The sequence below is a fragment of the Mastigoproctus giganteus genome, chromosome 12 (assembly GCF_048544385.1).
Source record: "Mastigoproctus giganteus isolate SK-2022 chromosome 12, ASM4854438v1, whole genome shotgun sequence".
Lineage (NCBI taxonomy): Eukaryota > Metazoa > Arthropoda > Arachnida > Uropygi > Thelyphonidae > Mastigoproctus > Mastigoproctus giganteus.
This window is the reverse complement of record NC_143586.1, coordinates 97621211-97636945: the sequence shown is the minus strand read 5'-3', so window position 1 is coordinate 97636945 and position 15735 is coordinate 97621211. Positions and strand designations below refer to the sequence as shown.

The 15735-nt window shown below is 39.3% G+C and overlaps 1 protein-coding gene across 2 annotated transcripts in view; it reads right to left on the bottom strand.

The window, feature by feature from the left end:
- The window catches only part of LOC150077291 (mediator of RNA polymerase II transcription subunit 25-like), a 763048-nt gene that overhangs the window by 415138 nt on the left and 332175 nt on the right, over positions 1-15735 (bottom strand). The gene's annotated exons all lie outside the window — the stretch shown is intronic.

Below are 15735 nucleotides of genomic sequence, written 5' to 3'. Positions count from 1 at the left end.
AACGGCATCAAATGCTGCTTCAATGTTGTGGTAGGTTATGAGTTCTTCTTTTCTCTCAAATGCTGCAAGGATGCTGTGGGTGGTGGCAAGGAGATTGGTAATGGTGAACCTGCTTTATAGAGATGAATGAATTTGTGGTGGAGAATCCTTTCTAGTAAGTTCCAGGAGATGAGGAATTTGGGATGAGTCTGAAGTGTTTCTCTAATTATGGCATTCTTATTTTCCAGTGGGGCCTTACCAGATAAACATTCCATTAATGGGGAAAGGTGTGTTTGGTTGGTACTGCAGTGAAGATACTAACCAGGGGCTAGATGATATATGGATCCAGGCCATCTGAGTATGAACTGGGGTATCCCATCTGCATCCACAGCTGTAGCAGATGGGGTTGAATTCAAGGCTGCTAAAATTTGGCATTTAGATATAGTGATGGATGTCAGCAAGTCCTGTGTACTACGATTGAATATGTAGCTGAGGTTGTGTGGACATGTGTATATGTAAAGGGCGGCTCCTAGAACGTTTGTTCAACTACGCCTCGTATCTCTGTGAAGAACAGCATCACTACAAATGGGCCAGATATGAGTGTGACGTCGGTTTGTGTGTATTATGTGTGTGTTCCGTTGTTCTGTTCTGGCCGCTTGGCTACCCAGAAGCATCAGTCACCTGAACAGATGATTCTGGGTACTCGTCCACACCATGGGAAGGTGGGCCAGTCCATGTAAAGCAAAGCACGTACTGTCTCAAGAGAGACTCTGACCCACCTGATGTTGCCAGAAGGTAGGCCAGGATCCTCTGGGAGGGGGGGGCATTCCGGAGGGGGGAAAAATGATCACCCATGGTGCTGGATATGGGACCGAAATTATTAAAATAAAACATTTATAAAAATAAATAAATAAATGATAAAAATAAAATAAATAAATAAATAAAAAAAAATAATAAAAAATATAAGTAAAATGGAAGAAGGTAGTGGTGCTGCTAAAAGAAAAAAAAAAAGCCAAATAAATTAGTAAACAGAAAAAAAAAGAAAAGAAATTATGATAATATATAAATGCATAAAAGAAAGAAAGTGAGGCTACTAAAAAAAAAAAAAAAGAAAAGAAAAAAAGAAATTATAATAATAAATAAATACATAAAAGAAGGAAAGTGGTGCTGCTAAAAAAAAAGAAAGAAAGCACTTAATTTTGCAGCAGACTGAGGAAAATTAAAGGAGATCTAACCAGCCATGCATCAGCAGGACCATTGTGCTGCATTCTGCTGAGATCTGTCGACACTGAACACCTTCGAAGAAATATGCCTTGAGCGAAAGCCTGAAGGATGAGATATGACTCCGAGCTTTGAAGCAGAGACGACTCCTGTAATCGTTGAAAATTAGTAAGTGCATGAAGAGGAAGTCTGAAATCGTCATACAGGGAGCAATGGAACAAGATGTGATCCCAACTCTCTGGGGATCCACATGAACAGAGGTCTGTTTGTGATAAATTGAACCTAAAAAGACTCTGGTTCATCGATCCATCTCCTGTCAACAGTTAGGACGTGAATATGTCCATGCAGAACCACAATCGAACACGTTTATCAAGGAGAAATGAAACTTGTGGTATAAATTTTCTCGTGGTTGCACTAACGGGAGCTGTATCCCATCGAGACTGCCAGATGTTAACTAACTCGTTCCACAGTCTCCTTTCTCTTTTAGCATCATCTTGAAGGTTGATGGTTATTCCTAGAAATTTGGTCTCAATCTGCTTTTTCAGTCTGTATAAAAATCCTCTATAAGTAACTTGCAAGTCCAAAGGTAATGTTCCGGCTACTACTTGCAGGGCTTGCGTCGAGACTGTCCTGCAAGCCTTAACTAAACACCGCAAGATGGTTCTCTGCAATGAGGCGAGTTTTGCTTTGAAGTGTTTGAGCCATGCCCTGTGAAACCATGCACCGGCAGCATACGTGATTAGAGGAAGGAAAACTGCATTGTAATAGATCCTTAAAGTTTTTCTGGAGAGCCCCCATTCAAGACTGGACACCCTAACAATTGCACCAGTAAATCTACGTATTTTAGATGATAAGTTTGTCAAGTGAGGAATAAACTTGAGACTGGAATCAATTACCACTCCTAGAACCTTGTACTCTTTAACTATGGGGAGACGAATGTTGTTGATCTTGACCAATGGAGGATGAGAGATATCCAACTTTGATCCAAGAATCATCATCTTTGTTTTTGACAAGCTGATTTTAAGCTTATTGGCCACAGTCCATTCGTAGAGATCCCGGAGAACAAAATTTGCGGTAGTTTCAAGATAGGCCCTAGAGTTACCATTTACCAAGATGGTGAGATCGTCTGCATATGCTATTATTTTGATGTTATCGAAAGATCGGGAGAGCCACTGCAGCAGTGGCTCTCCCGATGGAACTACATGGAACTGTAAAAGGACCCAATATAGAGCCCTGTGGGCACCCTCTACATACTGATCTTGATACTTGGCTATGTTTAGCCTTGACAATTATGGTTCTATTGGCAAAGTAATTACGGATTAAAAGGTAAAGGTGGTTGGAGCACCTAGCCGATCGCAGACGCTCCAGGACGCTCTCTCTCACCAAAGGTAGTCGAAGGCGCCCTCGAAGTCGATGAAAACGGCCAGGGTATATTTATGTACCGAGTTTTGAACTGAAGAGACAAAAGCCACAAGAGCATCCTCGCAGGAACGTTCCGGACAGAAACCACAATGACTCCTTGAAAGCAGATCCTGTTCTACCAGTAGGGTATTCAATCTAATGGCCATTAGTCGCTCTAGCAATTTACCCAAATTAGCCAGCAGAGCGATCGGCCTGTACGATCTAGCCGCTCCAGAAGGCTTATCCGGCTTTCTGATCAACTTAACTAGAGTGACCTTCCAAATTTCTGGAAAAGTTTCTTCCTGAAGGCATCTGTTGAATAAGTTTAGAAGAACATAAGGTTTTAATTTCAAGACTCTGATAATAAAAATGTTTTCTACAAGATCTAGTCCTGGGCACTTCTGAACATTAACTTTATGCGAGACAGCCTGCAGTTCATCCAACGTAAAAGGTTCGGTGGTTGTTGAGTACACATAAAATTCATTGTCTGATTGGATTTTAGAATGAACAGCTAAGTCTGAGGTAGGATCATACAACGGAAAAAGAGCATCTAAGATTGCATTTGCAGAATCATGTCAGTTCAGTGTTTCCATGGAGTCCACCACAATTGAGCCAAATATGTTAGAACCAGAGGTTTTTCCTCTTACAATCTTGTATAGAAGACCCCAAGGGTTGGCATTTCCAGAGGTGTGAACGAAATTCATCCATGTTTCACGCTTTCGACAGGCAATGGCCTTCACATAGCTTTTCCTCAATGAAGAATACTGCTGGTAAAAACGATTAACGTCGGCTTGGGGCCAGTCTCTATGCCTTTGGTAGTACCTACGGGCTCGATGAACTTCCCTTCTTAACTGGGATAACTCCTACGTCCACCATGAACACGTCTTATGATTAACCCTCTTTTTCCTAGAAGACTTATATGACGCTTTTATTATAGCATTTTGAATATAGTTCACTTGATGAGAAATAGGCTTGGTTTCAAAAGAAGCAAGTTTCAAAAGAATCAATATTTCTGATGGAAAATCTTATTAATTCTGACTGTGAGAAAGTGTGTTAAGATGGAACGGCAGAATCAGGGGTAAGCATATAATAGATGACTCTATGTTCACTGGTGCACCAGTCCGTATACACAGTCCAGTCAGTAAGCCGCAAATCGAAGTGAGAGTTTGCCATCGTTTTATATATATTAGATTCTCCTGCATAATTTGAGAAAGTATGAGGGTGATTAGGCTTCTTGTGAATTGAAACACAATGATTAATTATGAACTCCTCCAAGAGAAGGCCACGTGCATCTGTAGAAGAGCTGTGCCAAAAGTTTGATTTTGCGTTGACGTCCAACGAGATCAATATATTGCTATTCGGTCCCAAAGTATTTATCACAGTCTCGAGGTAAGCAAGAGAGTGATTAAACTTCTCCGACGGAGGGCAGTAGAGAGAAATTAAGTAAACATTCATTACGGAGTGTGTGACAGAACGCAGGTAGAGAACTGAGTGCAAAATCCATGAAGAACCGTGATGTCTAAAGAGTCATTAAGAATTAATATACAAGATTTGGGATTCTGGTCAACGGGTTGTATTATTCTCATTTTTAACGAGTAACCCAGGATTTTAGACTGTGGTCCAGACTGCACGTGTGCAAAATAAGGCTCTTGTATAGCGACAATGTCAATACAATTTGTCTCGGCAGAAAGCCTAATCTCGTCAGCTACTGCCCGAGATCGCTGTCCGTTTATCTGCATAATCCTCAGACGGCCTGTATCCCTCACAGACGAAACTGGCGTAGAACCGTTTAGAGAGGTAGTGTTGTTTACATTATGTACAGAGTGATGAGTCAAATTACTCATAAGCTGTCCTTATTCTTGCGGTTTCTAATGCTCTTTTATATTCAGGACATTCATTGTCCTTTACAGAATGGCTGTACTCCCGTTTATGTCACTTGCAGTTTGCACAGCAAGCCGCCTCTTCCTTATGAGGGCACTCAGAGAAAACATGACCACTGCGGGCACAGTGACCGCACGAAGGGGATTCGTGGGACCAAAACTGTGCAGTGTGCCCATATCCGAAGCACTTGGTTACAATTGTAAACCGACGGAATTTGTGAGAACTCCAAGATAAGAAAATCCTTTCTTGTGACAGAAGGCATTTCTACATTCTTGGCGGGAAGCTTATTACTCAATTCAAAAGTGACGAACTCTTGCACGGGTAGTAAATCTGAGAGCAATTTCCTGTTTACATTCCTCTAAGGAAAATCCATTGTCAGCCAAGTTTATCACATGAAGATTTTCGATTATTTCGTCTTTAGTTAAATCTTTTGGAATGTCGTAAAGAAGCAAAGACAGGTTTCCCATGTGAGGGCAACCGAGAGAGACGCCAACCGAAGTAAGAGACTCAGAAGCAGATAAATTTTCTAAATCTGTATTGGTAGCAGTTTCTATAATAACTCCTTTATTTCGTATCATGCGTAGGGACTTAATTTTAACAGTCTTAAGACCAGACTTGAGGGAATTAGTAACGAGATTTTTAACTTCGCCACTTGTTTTGCACCCACTGGTGTCTGAAGCTCGAAGAATAATAACATTATCAGTTTTAACTTTTGGTTGTCCAGTCTTTTGTACCGAAATTCGAAAAGTGTCTGCATAAGATCTAGGAAAAGTAGGTAGTAACCCAGAATGATTAGGTTTTGAACATGGTAGGTCTGGCTCCCTTATCAGCTGAGAATCGATAACCTCGGATCCCATCAGATGCTCTGATTTCTCTCGTCTGGCTGCATCTGAATTCATCACATAGGCCGGGCAGGTATTTATAATCCTATCAAGGAGATCTGTTCTGTTTTGTACCTCTTGAGTAAGTGCCTTTAGTTTTTCGTTTTCAATGAGGTGACATTGTCACGGTTTTCAAATTGTGCCACTTTTCTCTGAGGATGTTACCAGCTGTTTTAGTTATCTTGTTTCCCTCTTGGGAGAGAAACCCAGAAAAATCATAACCCAGAATTTCAGCCGAAGATACTGATAGAAGAAACTCCTCAGTATTAGGAAGTTGTTTGTCATCCATGTGTAGTTTTAATCGGGTTATAGAAAACACACTAACTAAATGCAGTTTAGTTGTATCCGCTTCAGATGTCTTCCAGCTAAAGTTTGTCCCTTAAGACACACAAAAGGCCACAGATTCCTAAAATATCTCACAGCAAAGCAACTTATTGCCTGTGAGAATAATAGAAGAAAAGTACAGTTGGGGGGTGGGGAGGTTTTAATCCCTAACTTTGTCGCCACATGATGTTGTCCTTGACTTTGTAAGCACCGTATTGTCTTAAGCGACTATTGCTGCATTCCGCTGCTGAGTCAACTACAGACTGACTGTTCATTACAACAAAAAACCGAAGCATGCATGCCTAAAAATTAAATATTAACACATTACCTGTCCAGGATTCCTTTAGCGGACTCTATATCCAGATTCCGGTCATCATAAGCTCTCTGTCAATATGTAATTCGTGTATAATCCTTTTAGGTTTACTTTGATATTTGAATATTTTAGTGGAGAACTGAATTGAATAACTCACTGTTCACCGCCACCTAGCGGTAGCTGAGGTTATTGGTCGATACTGCAACGTCTTCAAATCGGTTAATGAAGTCAATCCATCTCTGGGGATCAAGTTGCACTAGGAAACTAGTGCTGCTTTCTGTGTATGGTGCCTTTCCAGCTGTTAGCAAACATTCAAATAGCTCTTGATGGACTGGGATTTTTGACAGTCAAAAATGCCTCGTGCACTTCAAAAAGGCTACTCTATCATTAATTTTGCCAGATTGCTCCCACTGCTTATGGAGTTGATGTTTTAATCAAAAGCTGGAGTTTAGAAGAGGGGTCCACCATGCTCTAGAGTGGGGAGTGATTGTAACTGTCTTTGAGGCAGCGTATTGAGCTACTATGATAAAAATCCATTAAGTTAACAGGTGGACTGTTAGTAGGGAATCACTGGATTCAAGGACATATCATGGGATGAGAGATGCTACTGTAATGCATTTGGAAACATTCATATATTTTGGACTGCAGATTGTTCTTCATATCACCTGTTGTTTTGTGCTGAAACTTGGATCAGCGGTTCCAGTTGTATTAGGATTGGGATTGGGTCATGGTCAGAATTAAAGTAGCCATCTTGAGGAGTTTCATGTGTACAGGCTAATGATATGAGGATTAAGTCAAGTTGGTTTGTACCCCTTGTGGGGCCCATCATTGGTTATAGTAAGGCCCACCATGCTTAGCTGTGATAGGAGAAATCTTTTCATATGATCCAGACATGGAAGAATGTTGAAGTCTCCACAGACAATTTTCATTGGTGAGGTGTGGAAGTAGTGAAGGATCCAGTTAGTCACCTCTTGCATTGTTTCGGTTGTAGGATTAAGTGGTATGTAGATCACAACTTCAGTGGAAAGGGACCTCAATTTAAGTAGCGCGTAGAGTGCTTCGCAATCATCTGAGTGAGTTGCTAGATATACTGTTCTCAAGTGTGAGGATGGCTTGTTTGTAGAACAGTGACATGCTCCATTCCCTTTTTTCTTCTTTTTTTTTTTTTTATGTGAACCCCAAACACGAGAGGTATTAGAACCTATAGTACTTAGTACCGTGCTTGGGTTGGAGGTTGAGAAGACGAAAGAAGATATCTGTCGACATTAGCCTTGAACTTCTGTAGATTGTAATTTTCAGGAAACACGTATGAAGGAAGGTTGTTCCAGAAAATGGCAGTTGAATGAATACGTGAGGAAGATGAAAAGTTGGTTCTGTGGGTTTGAAGTTGGACAGTAAATGGATGTTGGCTGGTGGCAGCACGCGTTCGGACTGTTTTGAAAGGAGAGCGCGAATTATAGAAGCCAATTCAGAAGAACAGTGCCCATGGAAGTATCTGTAGAAGAGGCATGCAGCAGAAACAATACGTCTATGAGAAAGCGAGTGGAGAGACACTGTTAGAGATGAATCACCAATTAACCTAACTGCCCTCTTCTGAATGGAATCAAGAAGCCTGAGAGAGGTTTTGGGGGCACCACCCCAGATGTGGGAACAATATTCCATGGCAGGGCGGATTTGCGATTTATACAGAGTGAGCATCTGTTTGGAAGAAAAGTAACGCCGAGAGAAAAAGGAGAAAACCAAGTTTTTTAGATGCAGAGGAAGCAATATTTGTAATGTGCTTGTGCCAAGAGATATTAGATGTCAGGTTGATCCCTAAAAGAGATATATCATTTTGCCTAGAAATCGGAGTGTCACTAAAGATAGGCATAGGAGCAGAAGAATCCTTTTTGCTAGATATAAGACAAGACTGAGTTTTAGAAGGGTTGAAATCAACTAAGTTGTCTTTGACCCACTGGAGATCAGCATTTAAGGAATTAGCAGCAGATTTTCGAGAAGTTGAAGCTGATTGAGCAGGACAAGGTTTCTCAATATGGAAAGTGGAATGCAATGTGCTATCATCGTCAAATCTGTGGATAGGATTTCCAGTCAATGGAAGAAGGTCATTAATATACAAGAGGAAAAGAGCGGGGAAGAGAACTGAACCTTGGGGGACACCGGCATTAGTGGAGAAGTTAGAAGACAGAGAGCCATCTACCATCACCCTCAGTGAGCGATCAGAGAGAAAACTGGATAACCAATTACTAAAAACAGTTGGCAAACCATAAGATGGAAGCTTGTTTAGAAGACCTTTATGCCAAACATGATCAAAAGCCTTTGGGATGTCAAGAACAACTACTTGTGTTTCACCGAACCTTTCCATGAATTAGTCCATAAATGGATAACATAAGCCAGAATATCACACAGTGGATCGACACTGACGGAATCCATACTGGTGATCGTTGATCAGACGGAAGGTTTCTAGGTATTTTAAGAGTTGGCGGTTAATTGATTTCTCCATTACTTTAGAAAGAGTAGAAGTAATTGCAATGGGGTGATAATTGGATGGGAGGGATTTGTCACCCTTTTTAGGAACAGGCTGGATATGAGCAAATTTCCAAGCAGAAGGAAAAACACCTTTGGAATAAGTAAGTGAAAAAAGGCAGCAAAGAATAGGAGTAAGTTCAGGAGCACAGGTTTTGAGAACAAGTGGAAAAATACCATCAGTACCTGGAGCTTTCTTAGCATCAAGATTCATCAAAATCCTTCTGATATCCTTTTGATGGTAGACCACAGGGGCATTGAATGGAGTGTGTTGGGAATGGTGGGAGGTGTTTTCCCAAGATCATTAATACATGAGCTGGAAGAAAAATGGTATGCTAGCAGGTCAGCTTTATCCTTGGCTGAAGTGACAACAGAACCATTGGTTTGGACAGAGGTGGGAGCAGAAATGGGCACAAGTTGCAGCCAATAACTTTGGCAAGAGACCAGAATGCTCGGCTACCATTAGGGTAAGTAGCAAGTTTTCTACTCTTAGCCTGTTCAAACTCTAGTTTAGATTGATTAATAATTGCTTTACAATTGTTGCGAGCTTTGGTGTAGGTAGAAAATGAAACTGAAGAATTAGAACCAAGCCAATTATGATATGCAACATTCTTCTCTTGAACAGCCTTAGCACATTTATTGGAAAACCAAGGTTTAGATAAAGGACAAGATTTTAAAGTGGAGTGTGGGATAAAGGATTCCATTCCTGCAAGAATAATTCACTGACACGATCTGAGCAAACGTTGACATCAGAAGTTTTGAAATAGTAATCCGACCATGGAAAAGAAGAAAAGCAGTCTCGCAGGTCATCCCATTTTGCATTCTTGTAATGCAAATGAAGTGCCTAAAGGACTTCTCACTTCAACCATGTACTTAGAAGGGTTGTTTGTGAGAAAAAGATCAGGCGTATTGGCTCTATGAGTAGGATTGTCCGGTATTCTTGTAGGTAAAGGAACAATCTGTGCAAGGTCATTAGTAATTGCAAAAGCCTCAGCATCTCGACCTGCTGGGTCGGTGTGACTAGAAAACGTAAGCCAGCTGGAGTTGTGAACATTAAAATCACCAAGGAAAATTACCTCACTCTTAGGAAAGTTGGACTGGAGAAAGTCAAGTTGCAAAGAGAGGAAGTCAAAGAGCTCCAAGTGATTAGTGGAGTTGGGAGAATGGTAGAGACAACAGATGAATTTGACACAATGAGGTAGAGAGATTTTAAGCCAGAGAAGATCAAAGAGAGGAGATTCCAAATTGCCAAGTCTCTGACAAGGAATATCAGAACGGACATATGCACAAGTACCACCTTTGAGGCGAAAGGAATCATACAGCGAATAATTTGGGCATCTGAGATGAGCAGTAGTTCAATCAACTGATAACTGTGATTCTGTGAGAAAAAGTACATGGGGTTTGGCAGACTGCAAGTGGAAATGGATATCGTTGAGATTAGAATTGAGACCACGTATATTTGTGAAATGAATTAGGAATGTGCTTTGGAGGTTTAGATCTCTTCGCAGATAAGCTTGCTCTATTAGTTTGAAAATTCATGGTGTATTGTAAGAAAGAGTGGGTGGGACATGCTGTATGAAGTAATGAAATTTTTGGATATGGCGTACACGTGTTAAGAATATACTCAGATCCTTGACATCGTGGCCTCGACAATGCTCCCTGCATACACACTACTCGGACTCCCTCCAGTCACTATCTGGCAGAGTAGAGGTAGGAAGATTATACACTAGCTGATCCGGAATCCTCCTAGACAGTTACCAATAGGTTCGGTCCGGTGTACTAACTAGTGGCCGGCCTGCGAAATCTTTTAGAGCTATACCCTCCTTTTATCCCTGAATGTGAGCATGGCACCATAGCCACTGGGAGTTATAGCTGCAATGTAATCCTCAGTGGGTTCCAGCCAAGTCTCGATGAGGCACAGCATATCAAATTCTTTAGATAATAAAATGTTGGCAATGGTTTCAAGTTTATTCTTCAAGCTGCTGACATTCTGGTACAGTAGTTTGACCATGGGGATAAAGGGGGTGCTCTTAATTGGTCGAGCTCTAGTCGTTTGGTTTTTTCGAAGACAGGCTGTTGCCCTTGATGTGATTCAGGTTGTGATATGCATCTCAGCTGAGTAGATTAGATTTTGGGGTTGTCGTCCATAAATATCTACAGGGAGGTGACTCAGGTGGCAGGGAAACAGGTGATTGCATACTGGAGCGTCCACTTTTGGGGTTAAATGAAGTGCATTTCGTAGTTTATCATTATAGCATGTTGCTCTCCTATAAATGTTCTCCCACTATAGCATGTTGCTCTCAATATGATAGCTCCAACTGGCCATATGGATGGACTTTTGACATAGTGATATTGTTTGGAGTCACATTCTCGCTTGAAGGAGTCATATTTCCAGTGTTTAGCCAGGAACTGTTCAAATGCAACATCAAGATGTCACTCATCTCTCAAAGCTGTAGCAAGGTCATCATTAGCAAATTTGAGACGTATATGCTGCTGTGATCACCACATTCTTATGCCTTACATAACAATACATACAAAGCATGCACAGGCTATCTAGAGCTAACAATACTGCATTCAAACTACATCTAATCTATCAGTTTCTTTTCTACATGCAAATTGTATGGAAAAAAGAAATAATAATTGCAGGATTTCTATCTGCTCGATTTTAATGAAAATTGGCAATGGCTTAACAAATCTTTATAAAAGAACTAAAAATAAAATTTCGTGAAAATTCATCCCCTGGGAGTCACGTTGTTACATGCAAATGAACAGATATGGCGAAGATAACAGGTGCTAATGTATATAAATATATATGTAAATGTACCTACAAAAAAAAAAAAAAAAAAAAAAAAAAGAGTGCAAGCTCTTACACTAATGAGTATAATGATACTGCTCTGGATTAACTTTTATTAAACAAATTTTCTGCATTCTGTGGCCATTTTACAATCAAATTCTACTAGCCATTCATTGAATACCTTTTGCACCATTAATGCCAAATCTCTTGAAGCAAGGAATTGGAAATTTGCTTGTGACAAATAATTTCCTTCTGCCCCATAAAAAAAAAAAAAAAAAAAAACTACAATGCACTGTTATGTGCTTCACTACTCTCACCTATCTTGGAAACAGTCAGAGGGTAACTGCTTTGTTTGCATTATAAATGCCTAATAAAGATGAGCACCACCTATGGCGATCCGTCTGAAAACCATTCATCAGAAGAGACTCCACTTGATCCACCAGTCGTAGCTTTATAATTCATATTTTATTAGTACTGGTAGTAGCAACGATCTCTTGCTGAAAGCAAATTTCCACACATCTATTCTGCAACTATCCATTTTCAATTATGTCTCTTTTTTTATGCACATTGTCTTAAAAAGAGTAAGGATACCATCAGCATTCAGTTTACTCAATCCATTTAAAGCCTTAAACACTTCAATCAGACCTCCTCACTAGTGCCTAGTTTCCAAGTGCTGAAATTTGCAGAAATGAAGTCTTTTATGGTGAGAGCACCCTTTTGTGCCCTTGACTAATCCTGTTACTCTTCTCTGCATCTATTTCAACAGATCCATATCTTTCTTAAAATGAGGCTTACAGAACTGTAAAATGAGGCTTACAGAACTGTAAGGTACTCAAGATGTATCCTTACCATGGGCTCACAAAATACTACAATTACTTCTTTGTCCTTGCTGGCAAAATTCTTTATATTTTTGAGAGAATTCCATGAGATGTCTTAGCAGCCTGTCTACACTCTCAAAAATCTTCATGTTGGACTATACAATTAACCATATGTCTCTATTTTTCTCCACCACTTTGAGTGCAGTGACTTGCATTTATCAATGTTACCAATCAATTTCCACCTCTCAGTCCATCTGTTTAATTTTTTGGTTGTTTAAGTAGTATATATCTTGATTCTTGTCATAAGCCACCCTGGCAATTTGTATCAATCTGCAGCAGAAAATAAGCTTCATATGCTTTCCTCAATATTATTAATAAATATTAAAAAGAATAAGGGACTCATCACTGAAGCCCAAGGCACTAGACTAATAACATTAATCCAATAAGAGTAGTGCCCATTTATAACCACACACTGTCTTCTGTCACTCAATCATCCCTTTATCCTTAGCAGTAACTTCTGTCAATCTTTAAATCCTGATAACCAGCTCATTGCTTGTTCAGAGTTTTCACAAGCTTCTGTTACAGAATAGGTCTAATTATTAATTTCTCGCTCAGTAACATATAAATAAAAAGCAATACAGTCAGTCCTCATATAGCACGATAGTTGCGTTCCTAGAAATCCTTGTGCAATGCAAAATCGTGCAATATAAAAAACAGGCCCTATGGGAAAAATAGGGTTATGTGCCGACCACCCAAGATTGAACACACATTTGTAACCAAAACATTACCAAACACAATAAATAATCGTAATAAAATACGTAAGTATTTTATTACGACTATTACGTAATAAAATATTGCTAATACTTTTGCTTCTATCGTAAACAAACTTGTTTTTTGTTTTATTTTCTATCCAAACAGATGACAGCCATTCCATCTCTTCCAATTCTGTGTGTCTTAAATCTAATGGATTTTAATTACACTTTGAGTCGTTCCTGCTATGAAACTTGTTCTTATTTTCTCTGCATTCTTTGTAATTCTCGGGGTTGCCTCATTTAGGTCTGTAACACATGCAATATCACATGGTCTTTCATTTCGCCCAAAGCATTTCACAATTTCATATTTTTTCTCTATCGACAGAGGCGTATTGGCCATAAGCTTTACCGGGGAAACCCCGGAGGCTGGTGTGATTTTGGCCATAAACCATAGTATGAGGCCAATATAAATTTTCCCGGGTAAGAATTTTTGACCCAGTCCGCCTCTGTTTATCGATATTGCTTTTCTTTTTCTCTCTGAATCTGCAGTGACTTCAGCAGGATGCTTCCTTTTCACACATTTTAAGTATTTTACTCATTTTTAGGGAATAAAGCACAATTACAAAACGAGGAGGCACGCTTGATACACATAAACAAAGCTGTGCGCGTGTAGCAACTGAATAAACAACACCATAAGGGCAGAGATACAATATTAACATCTCACATTTTACTAAAGCACATTTCTAGGGGTTACTACCATAAAACAATAAAAAAAATTTATAGTTGTGTTTCTGCTAGTGGAATCTGTTATAAACTGGTAGTAAACTCGATCTAATTGCATTTTCGATTATACCAATAGCTGGAATTGTGTTAGTTTTTACGTTATTATGGTGAAATGTGTTTCCCCTTCACTGATATAAAAAACATAAATACATTTTCAGAATATTCTCTTCATTCCTATCTTATTGTGTTCGGTTGGGGTGATTCTGCGTTCGACTGCCATTTCTTGTAAACACAAAGGCGAATCGTGCATAACCAAATTCGGTTCGTGTTATATAAGATATCGTTCCCCTATTTATAAATCGTGTATGATCGAATTCGTGTAGTGTAAACACGTGTTATACGAGGACTGACTGTACCAAGCTTTCTCTTTGCTGGTTTTTAGATTTGATTAATTCAAGAAAAATTTGAGCTCTGTTTCAGTAACCACTGATAAGGAGCAAGATGGGGATTGGAATTTTTAGTTGTGTTTCTGCTAGTGGAATTCCAATATTTTTATCCCCACACCACCTTCATTCCAGCCTCTATTAAAACTTTAAATTATTTCTGCTAAACTTGAACCTATACATTTTGAGAAATGTTTAAAATTTTAGAATTTTAGGTTTTGGTTTTCTTTGTTTCTTTTTTTTTTTTTTTTTTTTTTTTTTTTTTTTAAATTAAAACTTTCTTACAGTCCAGATATGAGCATGTGAATATGATCATACCATCAGCATATAAATAGCACTGGAATTTTTAATGATGTATATTGTGAAAAAAAAAATACATCAATCTCTTATGCTAATGTACTTTTTACAAATGGGGAAGGGTTATCAAGCAGAGTTCTCAAAACTTCTTTGCTATAACTGTACGTCCCAATTCCAGCAGTTCGTTAAAGGTGATAGTTACCTTTAAGTGCATTTTAAGCTCTAGATGAAATTTTAACTTATTCTATTGTAAAAAAAAAAAAATAAAATAAATAAATAAATAGCATTAGCATTAGTAGATGCTTGTTAATTATTGTTAGTTATTTGGTTTTTAGGAGCATTAGCAACTAAGGCCATATTGCTCCGGGAATATGCGATGGTCATTCCCTTGATCTTTCTGCATCCTCCGCATTTGGTGGTGACGGGCTCGAACCCATTAGTAGACGCACATGATGCAAGAAAGCAAGTTTATGTTTATACAGCATCAACAAAAAAAAAAAAAAAAAAAAAAACCTTCATATTTCATCCATCCATTCACTTCAAAAGTCTATCCACTTCTTCGTTGAATTTATTTAAGCTACAAACTTCCAAAACAACAGATGGAAGCTTGTTCCAGAAATCAATTACCCACTGGTTAAAAGCAAATTTTCACACATCTATTCAACAACTGTCTTTCCTCAATTTCAGGTTATGCCCACTGAGGTTTGTAATTTGAGAAGAGAAAGAATCCCATCAGCATTGAGCCTGCTCAATCCATTCAAGGCCTTATACACACCAATCATATCACCTCACAGGTGCCTAGTCTCCAGATGCTACAATTTGCAGAACTTAAGCCTTTCTTTGTAAGAGCACCCCCTTTGTTCCCCTCACCAGCCTTGTTGCCCTTCTCAGTACTCATTCTAGCAACTCTACATCCTTCCTAAAATGAGGCTTTAAGACCTATACGCTGTACTCAAGGTGTGGCCTGGCCACTGCCTTATACAAGGGGATAACCACCACCTAATCCCTACTAGCAAAATTCCTGTATATCATTGACAAGATCCCATGATCTACACCAGCAGCCTGTCTGCACTGTTCAGAAAACTTCAAATCTGACTGCACAATTACCTCCAGGTCTCTTTTATTCTCCACTAACCTGAGTGTAACATGACCCATTTGGTACATTTCTCTGGGGTTACTGCTACCCATATGCAGTACTTTGCATTTGTCAATGTTAAACTTCAGCTGCCACTTCTACAGCCCATCTGCCCAACTTTTCCAGATCCTGATGCAGCAGCATACTGTCATTACTGTTATTAACAACCCTGCCAACCTTTGTATCATCTGCAAACTTTGACATTAAACTTGATATACCTTCATCAATATCACTGATAAAAATGCAAAAC